Raw genomic sequence first — 14,828 nt, 5'->3', positions numbered from 1 at the left:
TGAGAATCATACCAGGCCGAACACAAAACCCCAACATAGAAAAACACACATAGACAGCCCACCCCAACTCACGCCCTGACCATACTAAATAAAGACAAAACAAAGGAAATAAAGGTCAGAACGTGACAAATACAGCAAATGAAAGATAAACATCTTGTGAATCCAGCCAACATGTCCGATTTTTTTAATGTTTTACAGCGAAAACACCACATATATTTATGTTAGCTCACCACCAAATCCAAAAAAGCACAGACATTTCTTTCACAGCAAAGGAAGCTTTCACAAAACCTACAAATAGAGATAAAATTAATCATTAACCTTTGAACATCTTCATCAGATGAGTCATATAACATCATGTTACACAATACATTTATGTTTTGTTCGATAATGTGCATATATATATATATAAAAAATCTCAGTTTACATTGGCGCGTTACGTGCAGTAATGTTTTGATTCCAAAACATCTGGTGATTTTGCAGAAATACTCATAATAAACATTGATAAAAGATGCAAGTGTTATTCACATAATTAAAGATAAACTTATCCTCTATGCAACCGCTGTGTCAGATTTCAAAATAAACTTTACGGAAAAAGATTAATCTGAGAACGGCGCTCAGAGCACAATCCAGCCAAAGAAATAGTCGCCATTTTGGCGTCAACAAAAGCTACAAAAACACTATAAATATGCACTTACCTTCGAATAACTTCATCAGAAGGCACTCCCAGGATTCCCAGATCGACAATAAATGACTGAAAAGTTCCATAAAGCCCATCATTTAGCCACTTGTTGTTAGCATGTTCAGCCCAGGAATCCATTTTCATGACGCACGAGCAATCCCTCCAGACAAAAACTTAAAAAGTTCCGTTACAGGTCGTAGAAACAGGTCAAATGATGTATGCAATCCATATTTAGTATGTGTTTTACATTAATCATCAATAAGGATCCAACCGGAGAATTTAATTGTCTGAAGAAAGAGCATTGGAACGAGAGCACTCTCTCTTGTGAGCGCGCCAAAAGAGACTGAAAGTTTCTGACGACCACTCAGTAAAATAGCTCCTATGAGCCCCTCCTTTATAGTAGAATCATATAACTAAAATCTAAAGACGGTGACATCTAGTGGAAGCCCTAGGAAGTCTTTGCTTATCCATATAAGAAGGGGTATCATTTGACACTGTTTTGAAAATCGAGTTCTCATTTCCTGTTTTGACCTCTTCTCAGGTTTTTGTCTGCCAAATGAGTTCTGTTATACTTACAGAAATAATTCAAACAGTTTTAGAAACTTCAGAGTGTTTTCTATACAATAGTAATAATAATATGCATGTATTACCTTCTGGGACAGAGTAGGAGGAAATTCCGTTTGGGCACGCAATTTGTTCAAAGTCGAAATGCTGCCCCCTATCCCGATGAAGCTACGAAGAATCCTAGAGTGTCAGCTAAAGACTTACAGAAATCTCTGGAACATGCTAACATCTCTGTTGGCGAGTCTACAATACGTAAAACACTAAGCAAGAATGGTGTTCATCAGAGGACACCACGGAAAAATCCACTGCTGTCCAAAAAAAACATTGCTGCACGTCTGAAGTTTGCAAAAGTGCACCTGGATGTTCCACAGCGACACTGGCAAAATATTCTGTGGAAAGATGAAACTACAGTTGAGTTGTTTGGAAGGAACACAAAACACTAGGAGAAAAAAAGGCACAGCACACCAACATCAAAACCTCATCCCAACTGTAAAGTATGGTGGAGGGAGCATCATGGTTTAGAGCTGTTTTGCTGCCTCAGGGCCCGGAAAGCTTGCTATCATCGACAGAAAAATGAATTCCCAAGTTTATCAAAACATTTTGCAGGAGAATGTTAGGCTATCTGTCTGCCAATTGAAGCTCAACAGAAGTTGGGTGATGCAACAGGACAACAACCCAAAACACAGAAGTAAATCAACAACAGAATGGCTTCAACGGAAGAAAATACACCGTCTGGAGTGGTCCTGACCTCAACCCAATTGAGATGCTGTGGCATGACCTCACGAGATGAGTTCACAAAAGACATCCCAATAATATTGCTGATCTGAAACAGTTTTGTAAAGAGGAATGGTCCAAAGTTCCTCATGACCATTGTGCAGGTCTGATCCGCAACTACAGAAAATGTTTGGTTGTGGTTATTGCTGCCAAAGGAGGGTCAACCAGTTATTTAATCCAAGGGTTCCCATACTTTTCCCACCCTGCATTGTGAATGTTTACACGGTGTGTTCAATAAAGACATGAAAATGTATAATTGTTTGTGTGTTATTAGTTAGCTTCAAATAATATTCACAACTCCACCGCGTGGTTCTTGGAGCACTGGTATTCAGTTAACAAGAAGCTAACACCCTCATGTCAATCCATCTAAAGTAATGTTGGACCCACGTTGGATTACAACAGCTCTCCAATGTAATTGCTTGCTCTCACTGTTTCACATTGCATAGGCGCAATCCCATAACAGCTTGTACACATTATTTACTGACCTCTTAAAGGGACAGTTCCATCTAGTGGATATAAATAAATACAGCTTTGTGCTTTGACCATCTGGCAACATAAGAATGGACAGAGATAGGCCTATGCATTCATCTTATCATACAGGATTTCTAAAATGCAGGGCGTCTTGTTTGCAACAAAACTGTCCCCGGGTCAAATTCCAAATTGGTCAATTAAAATCATTGAAGTAGTTGGCGTAGTTATCAGACGTCATTAGGAATCTGAGCATGGTACTTTCAAGGGGTATGTCTATGCTTTTTGCCATTTTCTTTAAAGGTACAATGCTAATTTCTGAGTAACAATTAAGTACCTTACGTACATTTTCGACTAAATGGTGACAAAGACAAAAAAAAATGTTTCTTAGCAAAGAGCAATTTCTCAAGCAAGATTTTTACTATGACTGTCTGGGAGTGTCACACCCTGATCTGCTTCACCTGTCCTTGTGATTGTCTCCACCCCCCTCCAGGTGTCACCCATCTTTCCTATTACCCTCAGTGTATTTATACCTCTGTTCTCTGTTTGTCTATATGCAGTTTGTCTTGTCTTGCCAAGTCAACCAGTGATTTTCCAAGCTACAGTTTTTCCTAGTCTCTCTTCTCTAGTCCTCCTGGTTGTGACCTTTTGCCTGCCCTGACACTGACTCCCCCTGCCTGACCATTCTGCCTGCCCGTGACCTTGAGCCTGCCTGCCTGCCTGCCGCACTGTACTGTTTGTACTCTGTCCTAGTTATGAACAGTTGCCTGTCCTCGATCTGCCTCTTGCCTGCACCTTGTTGTTCAATAAATATCAGAGACTCAAACCATCTGCCTCCTGTGTCTGCATCTGGGTCTCGCCTTGTGTCGTTATAGGGAATGGGGAGGGGAAAAGTGAAAATTAGCTGTTATTGGTTTGGAACTATTACCTAGTAAAACTCCATCCCACTAAAACAGGCTGAAATTTCAGGTGGACTTTTCAAACAGCTCATACACTAAAATGGCGTTTTCATAGTTTTCACAATTTGACAGTATTATTCCAATCTCATAGTGTGGAAATATATACAGTGCATTCGGAAAGTATTCAGAGCCCTTTACTCTTTCCACATTTTGTTAGGTTACATCCTTATTCTAAAATGGATGCAATTGTTTTTTTCCCTCATCAATCTACACACAATACCCCATAATGACATAGAAAAAAATGAAAAACCTTATTTACGTTTGCTATGAGACTTGAAATTAAGCTCAGGTACATCCTGTTTCCATTGATCATCCTGTAGTCCCCCTGTGGTAAATTCAATTGATTGGACATGATTTGGAAAGGCATACACCTGTCTATATAAGGTCCCACAGTTGACAGTGCATGTCAGAACAAAAACCAAGCCATGAAGTATAGGGAATTGCCCATGGAACTCCGAGACAGGATTGTGTTGAGGCACAGATCTGGGGAAGGGTACAAAAAATGTCCGCAGCATTGAAGGTCCCCAAGAACACAGTGGCCTCCATCATTCTTAAAACTTCTTTGGGATAGGGGGCAGTATTTTCACGCCCGGATGAAAAGCGCTCCCAAAGTAAACTGCCTGTTTCTCAGGCCCAGAAGCTAGGGTATGCATATAATTGGTAGATTTAGATAGAAAACACTCTAAAGTTTCTAAAAATGTTAACTTCACTAGGGTAGGGCGCAGCATTCAGAATTTTGGATGAAAAGCATGCCCAAAATTAAACTGCCTGCTACTCAGGCCCAGAAGATAGGATATGCATATAATTAGTGATATATTTGGATAGAAAACACTCTAAAGTTTCCAAAACTGATAAAATAATGTCTGTGAGTATAACAGAACTGATATGGCAGGCGAAAACCCGAGGAAAATCCAACCAGGAAGTACTATTATTTTGAGAGGCTGTTTTTCCATTGAAAGCCTATCCACCATACAAAGACTTAGGACCCAGTTCACGAGCTCTTTGGCTTCCTCTACATGTGGCCAGTCTTTAGGCATGGTTTCAGGCTTTTACTCTGAAAAATGAGATGAGATGAGATGAATGAGATGAAAAATGAGATACAGCACTTTCAATCAGTGGCCAGTGGAAATTTCCATTCATCAGCCATGCGCCTGATCGGGAACGCGCCTTTCTTGTTTCTCCTTTCCTATTGACGAAGCTTTTGTCCAGTTGAAATAGGGTTATTGATTATTTATGACAAAAACAACTGGAAGATTGATTATAATTTTTTTTAAATTTTTTTTATCCCATTTTCTCCCCAATTTTCGTGGTATCCAATCGCTAGTAATTACTATCTTGTCTCATCGCTACAACTCCCGTACGGGCTCGGGAGAGACGAAGGTCGAAAGCCATGCGTCCTCCGAAGCACAACCCAACCAAGCCGCACTGCTTCTTAACACAGCGCGCCTCCAACCCGGAAGCCAGCCGCACCAATGTGTCGGAGGAAACACCGTGTACCTGGCCCCCTTGGTTAGCGCGCACTGCGCCCGGCCCGCCACAGGAGTCGCTGGAGCGCGATGAGACAAGGATATCCCTACCGGCCAAACCCTCCCTAACCCGGACGACGCTATGCCAATTGTGCGTCGCCCCACGGACCTCCCGGTCGCGGCCGGCTGCGACAGAGCCTGGGCGCGAACCCAGAGACTCTGGTGGCGCAGTTAGCACTGCGATGCAGTGCCCTAGACCACTGCGCCACCCGGGAGGCCGGAAGATTGATTTTAAACATCGTTTGGCATGTTTCTACTAACTTTTATTGTACTTTTTAAAAACTTTTCGTCTGGACTTAGTGCACGTGCCTTAAAACGTCTTGTCAATAGGGGGCGCTGTTTTCACTTTGGAAAAAATCATGCCCAATTTAAACGGCCTCGTACTCTATTCTAGATCATACAATATGCATATTATTATTACTATTGGATAGAAAACACTCTCAAGTTTCTAAAACTGTTTGAATTATATCTGTGAGTAAAACAGAACTCATTTGGCAGCAAACTTCCATACAGGAAGTGAAAAATCTGAAAACGAGGCTCTGTTTCAGGGCCTGCCTATTCAACTGGCTTTTATTTATCGATATGTATGCACTTCATACGCCTTCCACTAGATGTCAACAGGCAGTGGAAGATGGAATGGGGTGTCTAGCTTGATCTGAGGTCGAATAAGAGCTTTTGGAGTGACAGGTCCGGTATTTTCTTTGTCCTCGAAGGCGCGAAGGGGAGCTCGACATTGTCTTCTGAAAAGCGTTCGGTATACACGGCGAATATCTCCGGCTCTGATTTTATTTGATACATATGATAATAACATCATAAAGTAGGTTTTTTCAACCGAGTTTTATCAGTTTATTCAACGTTTATTGGGTCTTTTGGAGTTTTCCGTTCTTTGCGCCAAGAGAGGGTGGGAATGTTAGCAACCTTGGCTAGCATTGTGGCGCGAATTCGACAGAAGAAATGGACATTCTAAAACCAAACAACGATTTATTCTGGAAATAGGACTCCTTGTACAACATTCTGATGGAAGCTCAGCAAAAGTAAGAAAACCTTTATGATGTTATTTCGTATTTCTGTGGAATATGTAGAATCCAACAGGGCGGAGAATATGTGAGCGCTGTCTCACAATAATGTATTTTGTATGTTGTAGTAAAGTTATATTTAAAAATCTAACACAGCTGTTGCATTAAGAACCAGTGTATCTTTCATTTGCCATACAACAGGTATTTTTATGTAAAGTTTATGATGACTTCTTTGGTCAGATTAGGTGAGTGTCCAAAATATCTCCGGACATTCTGGGAAAATGTTGCTACGTATTCACAATGTATAACCACGATTTGCAGCTCTAAATATGCACATTTTCGAACAAAACATAAATGTATTGTATAACATGATGTTATAAGACTGTCATCTGATGAAGTTGTCCAAAGGTTAGTGATTAATTTGATATCTTTTGCTGGTTTTTGCGAAAGCTACCTTTGCGGTGAATAAATGCGTTTGTGTGTTTGGCTATTGTGGTAAGCTAATATAATTCTATATTGTGTTTTCGCTGTAAAACACTTAAGAAATCGGAAATATTGGCTGGATTCACAAGATGTTTATCTTTCATTTGCTGTACACCATGTATTTTTCATAAATGTTTTATGATGAGTATTTCTGTATTTCACGTTGCTCTCTGTAATTATTCTGGCTGCTTTGGTGCTATTTTTGATGGTAGCTGCAATGTAAAACTATGATTTATACCTCAAATATGCACATTTTTGAACAAAACATAAATGTATTGTATAACATGTTATAAGACTGTCATCTGATGAAGTTGTTTCTTGGTTAGTGACTAATTTTATCTCTATTTTGTCGGTTTTGTGAAAGCTACCTATGCGGTGGAAACATGGTGAAAATATGCAGTTGTGTGTTTGGCTATTGTGGTTAGCTAATAGAAATACATATTGTGTTTTCGCTGTAAAACATTTAAAAATCGGAAATGATGGCTGGATTCACAAGATGTTTATCTTTCATTTGCTGTATTGGACTTGTGATTTCATGAAAATTATATTATATGATATCCCTGTCCCGTTAGGCTAGGCTATGCTAGTCAGCTTTTTTGATGAGGAGGATCCCGGATCCGGGAGAGAGAAGCGGTAGAGGTTTTAAGCATTCGGATTACTGGACAAAACGTGCAAACAAAAAGGAGGTTTTTGGTCATAAAGAGGGACATTATCGAACAAAACAAACATTTATTTTCTAACATGGAGACCTGGGAGTGCCACCAGATGAAGATCATCAAAGGTAAGTGATTAATTTTAATGCTATTTCTGACTTTTGTGACACTCTCCTTGGCTGGAAAATGGCTGTATGGGTTTCTGTGGCTAGGTGCTGACCTAACATAATCGCAAAGTGTGCTTTCTCCGTAAAGTCTTTTTGAAATCTGACACAGCGGTTGCATTAAGGAGAAGTTTATATTTATTTGTATGTTTAACACTTGTTTCGTTTATCAATGTTTATGATGAGTATTTCTGTAATTTGATGTGGCTCTCTGCACTTTCACCGGATGTTTGTTTGAGACAATGCATTTCTGAACTTAACGCGCCAATGTAAACTGAGATTTTTGGATATAAATATGAACTTTATCGAACAAAACATACATGCATTGTGTAACACGAAGTCCTATGAGTGCCATCTGATGAAGATCATCAAAGGTTAGTGATTAATTTAATCGCTATTTCTGACTTGTGAGCCCTCTCCTTGGCTGGAAAATGGCTGTATGGTTTTCTGTGACTAGGTGCTGACCTAACATAATCGCATGGTGTGCTTTCGCAGTAAAGCCTTTTTGAAATCGGACACTGGTTGGATTTACAAGAAGTTTATCTTTAAAATGGTCGATAATACTTGTATGTTTGAGGAATTTTTATTATGGGATTTCTGTTGTTTTGAATTTGGCGCCCTGCAATTTCACTGGCTGTTGTCGAGGTGGGACGCTAGCGTCCCACTTGTACCAGAGAGGTTAAAATTATGTCTGTGAGTATAACAGAACTGATATGGCAAATCACCCCCCCCCAAAAAATTCAGCTTACCACTGTTTTCAATGGCTTGAATTTTAATTATAAGCCCAAGTCCTCCCGAATTGCAGTTCCTAGGGCTTCCACTAGATGTCAACAGTCTTTAGCAAGAGTTTCAGGCTGTTTTTTTTTTTAAATGACCCGAAAATTGAAGTTTTTCTAGGTGGCTCCCATTTTGGCTTTAGTGATTCCAAGCACGTGGAGGAAAGCGCGTTCTTTGTTGTTTATCTCCGGAAAAGACTTAAAGATTCTCCGTCTTAAATTTGATTGTTTATTTGCGTATTAGGATACCTAAGGATTGATTATTAATGTTGTTAGACTTGTTTGGAAAAGTTTATTAGTAATGTTTGGGATTCATTTTGTATGCATTTTGACGGAGGGTAACAGCTAAACTGAGTTTTTATGGATATAAAAAAGGACATTATCAAACAAAAGGACCATTTGTGATGTTTATGAGACATTTTGGAGTGCCAACAGAAGAATATCTTCAAAGGTAAGGCATGAATTATATCGTTATTTCTGAGTTTTGTGTTGCGCCTGGCGGGTTGAAATATGATTGTCATGTGTTTGTTTGATGGGGTGCTGTCCTCAGATAATCGCATGGTATGTTTTCGCCGTAAAGCCTTTTTAAAATGTGACACCTTGGCTGGATTAACAAGAAGTTAAGCTTTATTTTGACCTACTGCATATGTATTTTCAAGAATGTTAAATATTTACAATTCTGTAGTTTGAATTTGGCGCCCTGCGCTTTCACTGGATGTTGGTCAGGTGGGACGGTAGCGTCCCATCTAGCCTAGAGAGGTTTTAAATGGAAGAAGTTTGGAAAAACCAAGACTCTTCCTAGAGCGCCCGCCCGGCCAAACTGAGCAATCGGGGGAGAAGGGCCTTGGTCAGAGAGGTGACCAAGAACCCGATGGTCACTCTGACAGAGCTCCAAAGTTCCTCTGTTGAGATGGGAGAACCTTCCAGAAGGACAACCCATTTCTGCAGCACTCCACCAATCAGGCGGAAGCCACTCCTCAGTAAAAGGCACGACAGCCCGCTTAGAGTTTTTTCCAAAAGGCACCTAAAGGAAACCTGCCACCATCCCTACGGTAAAGCATGGTGGTGGCAGCTTCATGCTGTGGGGACGTTTTTCAGTGGCAGGGAATGGGAGACTAGTCAGGATTGAGGGAAAGAATAACAGAACAAAGCACAGAGAGATCCTTGATGAAAACCTGCTCCAGAGCGCTCAGGACCTCAGACTGGGGCGAAAGTTCACCATCCAACAGGACACCCTTAAGCACACAGCCAAGATAACGTAGGAGTGGCTTGGAGAAAAGTCTCTGAATGTCCTTGAGTGGCCCAGCCATAGTCCGCACTTGAACCTGATCGAACATCTCTGGAGAGACCTGAAAATAGCTGTGCAGCGACAATCCCATCCAACCTGACAGAGCTTGAGTGGATCTGCAGAGAAAAATGGGAGAAAGTCCCCAAATACAGGTGTGCCAACCTTGTAGCGTCATACCCAAGAAGACTCAAGGCTGTAATCGCTGCCAACGGTGCATCAACAAAGTACTGAGTAAATGGTCTGAATACCTATGTAAATGTGATATTTTCAGGGGTTTTTCAAATAAATGTGCTAAAATGTAAAAAAATCTGTTTATGTTTTGTCATTATGGGGTATTTTGAGTAAGTTGATGAGGGGGGAAAAAACATTTTAATCCATTTTAGAATATGTCTGTAATGTAGCAAAATGTGGAAAAAGTCAAGGGGTCTGAATAACTTTCCGAATGCAATGTATAAGATGCAGGAAACTCATGTTTTTTAATGCATTGGGCCTTTAATAAATGGTAAGCCTATGGCATACCCTCTCATTTGAGTCCTGGTTTTCACTTACCAGCCCTTCACTGACACGAAGGTAGGTGTCATGACTGTCCTGATCAGGTCAGGTTACAGGAGACCACAACCCTACAGATTATCTCTCACCCCAACAGAGGAGGAGAGATCTAGGGGTATGAAGATGTGGGGGTTTTATGACCCCTCACGCCCATTGTAAATCTTAGGCAACAGACAAAATTCCTTTGTCCTCTCACTATGGAGAAAAGGCCTCAGAACATTAAACATGCAATAAATGGACTTTGGAACAATTGTTATGCAGATGAATGAGGACCCAAAAGCGACTTAACAAAAACAGAGTCTTTATTCCAAACTTAAACAAAACGGTACTCCTGGATATATCTTAGATGACACCTGCTCACACGCAGCATCTGATGAAGGCAAAAACACGACAGGGCGGAACCAGGACACGGAACAGCAAACATCAAACAAAGATCCGACAAGGACAGAAGCGGAAAACAGAGGGAGAAATAGGAACTCTAATCAGAGGGCAAAATAGGGGACAGGTGTGAAAGATTAAATGAGGTAGTTAGGAGAATGAGGAACAGCTGGGAGCAGGAACGGAACGATAGAGAGAGAGCGAGAGAGGAAGAGAGGGAGGGGAAGAGAGAGGGAAAGAACCTACTAAGACCAGCAGAGGGAGACAAATGGAAGGGAAGCACAGGGACAAGACATGATAATCAAAAGACAAAACATGACAGTACCCCCCCACTCACCGAGCGCCTCCTGGCGCACTCGAGGAGGAACCCTGGCGGCAACGGAGGAAATCATTAATCAACGAACGGTCCAGCACGTCCCGAGATGGAACCCAACTCCTCTCCTCAGGACCGTAACCCTCCCAATCCACTAAGTACTGGTGACCACGTCCCCGAGAACGCATGTCCATGATCTTCCGTACCTTGTAAATAGGTGCGCCCTCGACAAGGACGGGAGGGGGGGAGGGAAGACGAACGGGAGCGCGAAGAAAAGGCTTGACACAAGAGACATGGAAGACAGGGTGGACGCGACGAAGATGTCGCGGAAGAAGCAGTCGCACAGCGACAGGATTGACGACCTGAGAGACACGGAACGGACCAATGAACCGCGGAGTCAACTTGCGAGAAGCTGTCGTAAGGGGAAGGTTACGAGTGGAAAGCCACACTCTCTGACCGCGACAATACCTAGGACTCTTAATCCTACGTTTATTGGCGGCTCTCACAGTCTGCGCCCTGTAACGGCAAAGTGCAGACCTGACCCTCCTCCAAGTGCGCTCACAACGTTGGACAAAAGCCTGAGCGGAGGGAACGCTGGACTCGGCGAGCTGGGACGAGAACAGAGGAGGCTGGTAACCAAGACTACTCTGAAACGGAGATAGCCCTGTAGCAGACGAAGGAAGCGAGTTGTGAGCGTACTCAGCCCAGGGGAGCTGTTCTGCCCAAGACGCAGGGTTTCGAAACGAAAGGCTGCGTAAAATGCGACCAATCGACTGATTGGCCCTTTCTGCTTGACCGTTAGACTGGGGATGAAACCCGGAAGAGAGACTGACGGAAGCACCGATCAAACGACAGAACTCCCTCCAAAACTGTGACGTGAATTGCGGACCTCTGTCTGAAACGGCGTCTAACGGGAGGCCATGAATTCTGAACACATTCTCAATGATGATTTGTGCCGTCTCCTTAGCGGAAGGAAGCTTAGCGAGGGGAATGAAATGTGCCGCCTTAGAGAACCTATCGATAACCGTAAGAATCACAGTCTTCCCCGCAGACGAAGGCAGACCGGTAATAAAGTCTAAGGCGATGTGAGACCATGGTCGAGAAGGAATGGGAAGCGGTCTGAGACGACCGGCAGGAGGAGAGTTACCTGACTTAGTCTGCGCGCAGTCCGAACAAGCAGCCACGAAACGGCGCGTGTCCCGCTCCTGAGTAGGCCACCAAAACCGCTGGCGAATAGAAGCAAGCGTACCCCGAACACCGGGGTGGCCAGCTAACTTGGCAGAATGAGCCCACTGAAGAACAGCCAGACGAGTAGGGACAGGAACAAACAGAAGGTTACTAGGACAAGCGCGCGGCGACGCAGTGTGAGTGAGCGCTTGCTTTACCTGTCTCTCAATTCCCCAGACAGTCAACCCGACAACACGCCCTTCAGGGAGAATCCCCTCGGGGTCGGTAGAAACCACAGAAGAACTAAAGAGACGGGATAAGGCATCAGGCTTGGTGTTCTTATTCCCCGGGCGATAGGAAATCACGAACTCGAAACGAGCGAAAAACAACGCCCAACGAGCTTGACGTGCATTAAGTCGTTTGGCAGAACGGATGTACTCAAGGTTCTTATGGTCAGTCCAAACGACAAAAGGAACGGTCGCCCCCTCCAACCACTGTCGCCATTCGCCTATGGCTAAGCGGATAGCGAGCAGTTCGCGGTTACCCACATCATAGTTGCGTTCCGATGGCGACAGGCGATGAGAAAAGTAAGCGCAAGGATGAACCTTATCGTCAGACTGGAAGCGCTGGGACAGAATGGCTCCCACGCCCACCTCTGAAGCGTCAACCTCGACAATAAATTGTTTAGTGACGTCAGGAGTAACAAGGATAGGAGCGGATGTAAAACGCTTCTTGAGGAGATCAAAAGCTCCCTGGGCGGAACCGGACCACTTAAAGCAAGTCTTGACAGAAGTCAGAGCTGTGAGAGGGGCAGCCACTTGACCGAAATTACGAATGAAACGCCGATAGAAATTAGCGAAACCGAGAAAGCGCTGCAACTCGACACGTGACTTAGGGACGGGCCAATCGCTGACAGCCTGGACCTTAGCGGGATCCATCTGAATGCCTTCAGCGGAAATAACAGAACCAAGAAAAGTGACAGAGGAGACATGAAAGGCGCACTTCTCAGCCTTCACGTAGAGACAATTCTCTAAAAGGCGCTGGAGTACACGTCGAACGTGCTGAACATGAATCTCGAGTGACGGTGAAAAAATCAGGATATCGTCAAGGTAAACGAAAACAAAGATGTTCAGCATGTCTCTCAGTACATCATTGACTAATGCCTGAAAGACCGCTGGAGCATTAGAGAGACCGAACGGCAGAACCCGGTATTCAAAATGCCCTAACGGAGTGTTAAACGCCGTTTTCCACTCGTCCCCCTCTCTGATGCGTACGAGATGGTAAGCGTTACGAAGGTCCAACTTAGTAAAGAACCTGGCTCCCTGCAGCATCTCGAAGGCTGACGACATAAGGGGAAGCGGATAACGATTCTTAACCGTTATGTCATTCAGCCCTCGATAATCCACACAGGGGCGCAGAGTACCGTCCTTCTTCTTAACAAAGAAAAACCCCGCTCCGGCGGGAGAGGAAGAAGGCACCACGGTACCGGCGTTGAGAGAAACAGACAGATAATCCTCGAGAGCCTTACGTTCGGGAGCCGACAGAGAGTAAAGTCTACCCCGAGGGGGAGTGGTCCCCGGAAGGAGATCAATACAACAATCATACGACCGGTGAGGAGGAAGGGAGCTGGCTCTGGACCGACTGAAGACCGTGCGCAGATCATGATATTCCTCCGGCACTCCTGTCAAGTCACCAGGTTCCTCCTGAGTAGAGGGGACAGAAGACACAGGAGGGATAGCAGACATTAAACACTTCACATGACAAGAAACGTTCCAGGATAGGATAGAATTACTAGACCAATTAATAGAAGGATTATGACATACTAGCCAGGGATGACCCAAAACAACAGGTGTAAAAGGTGAACGAAAAATCAAAAAGGAAATGGTCTCACTGTGGTTACCAGATACTGTGAGGGTTAAAGGTAGTGTCTCACATCTGATACTGGGGAGAAGACTACCATCTAAGGCGAACATGGGCGTGGGCTTCCCTAACTGTCTGAGAGGAATGTCATGTTTCCGAGCCCATGCTTCGTCCATAAAACAACCCTCAGCCCCAGAGTCTATCAAGGCACTGCAGGAAGCAGCCGAACCGGTCCAGCGTAGATGGACCGACAAGGTAGTACAGGATCTTGATGGAGAGACCTGAGTAGTAGCGCTCACCAGTAGCCCTCCGCTTACTGATGAGCTCTGGCCTTTTACTGGACATGACATGACAAAATGTCCAGCAGAACCGCAATAGAGACAAAGGCGGTTGGTGATTCTCCGTTCCCTCTCCTTAGTCGAGATGCGAATACCTCCCAGCTGCATGGGCTCAGTCTCTGAGCTGATGGGAGAAGATGGTTGAGATGCGGAGAGGGGAAACACCGTTAACGCGAGCTCTCTTCCACGAGCTCGGTGACGAAGATCTACCCGTCGTTCTATGCGGATGGCGAGTGCAATCAAAGAGTCCACGCTGGAAGGAACCTCCCGGGAGAGAATCTCATCCTTAACCTCAGCGTGAAGTCCCTCCAGAAAACGAGCGAGCAACGCCGGCTCGTTCCAGTCACTGGATGCAGCAAGAGTGCGAAACTCTATAGAGTAATCCGTTATGGATCGATCACCTTGACATAGGGAAGCCAGGACCCTGGAAGCCTCCTTCCCAAAAACTGAACGATCAAAAACCCGTATCATCTCCTCTTTAAAGCTCTGATAATCGTTAGTACACTCAGCCCTTGCCTCCCAGATAGCTGTGCCCCACTCCCGAGCCCGACCAGTAAGGAGTGATATGACGTAGGCGATCCGAGCTCTCTCTCGTGAGTATGTGTTGGGCTGGAGAGAAAACACAATATCACACTGGGTCAGAAAGGAGCGGCACTCAGTGGGTTGCCCAGAGTAACATGGTGGGTTATTAACCCTAGGTTCCGAAGGCTCGGAAGACCAGGAAGTAACAGGTGGCACGAGACGAAGACTCTGAAACTGTCCTGAGAGGTTGGAAACCTGAGCGGCCAGGGTCTCAACGGCATGACGAGCAGCAGACAATTCCTGCTCGTGTCTGCCGAGCATTGCTCCCTGGATCTCGATGGCAGTGTTGCG

The sequence above is a fragment of the Salvelinus namaycush genome, chromosome 22, assembly GCF_016432855.1.
Source record: "Salvelinus namaycush isolate Seneca chromosome 22, SaNama_1.0, whole genome shotgun sequence".
Lineage (NCBI taxonomy): Eukaryota > Metazoa > Chordata > Actinopteri > Salmoniformes > Salmonidae > Salvelinus > Salvelinus namaycush.
Note: the sequence above shows the minus strand (reverse complement) of the source record.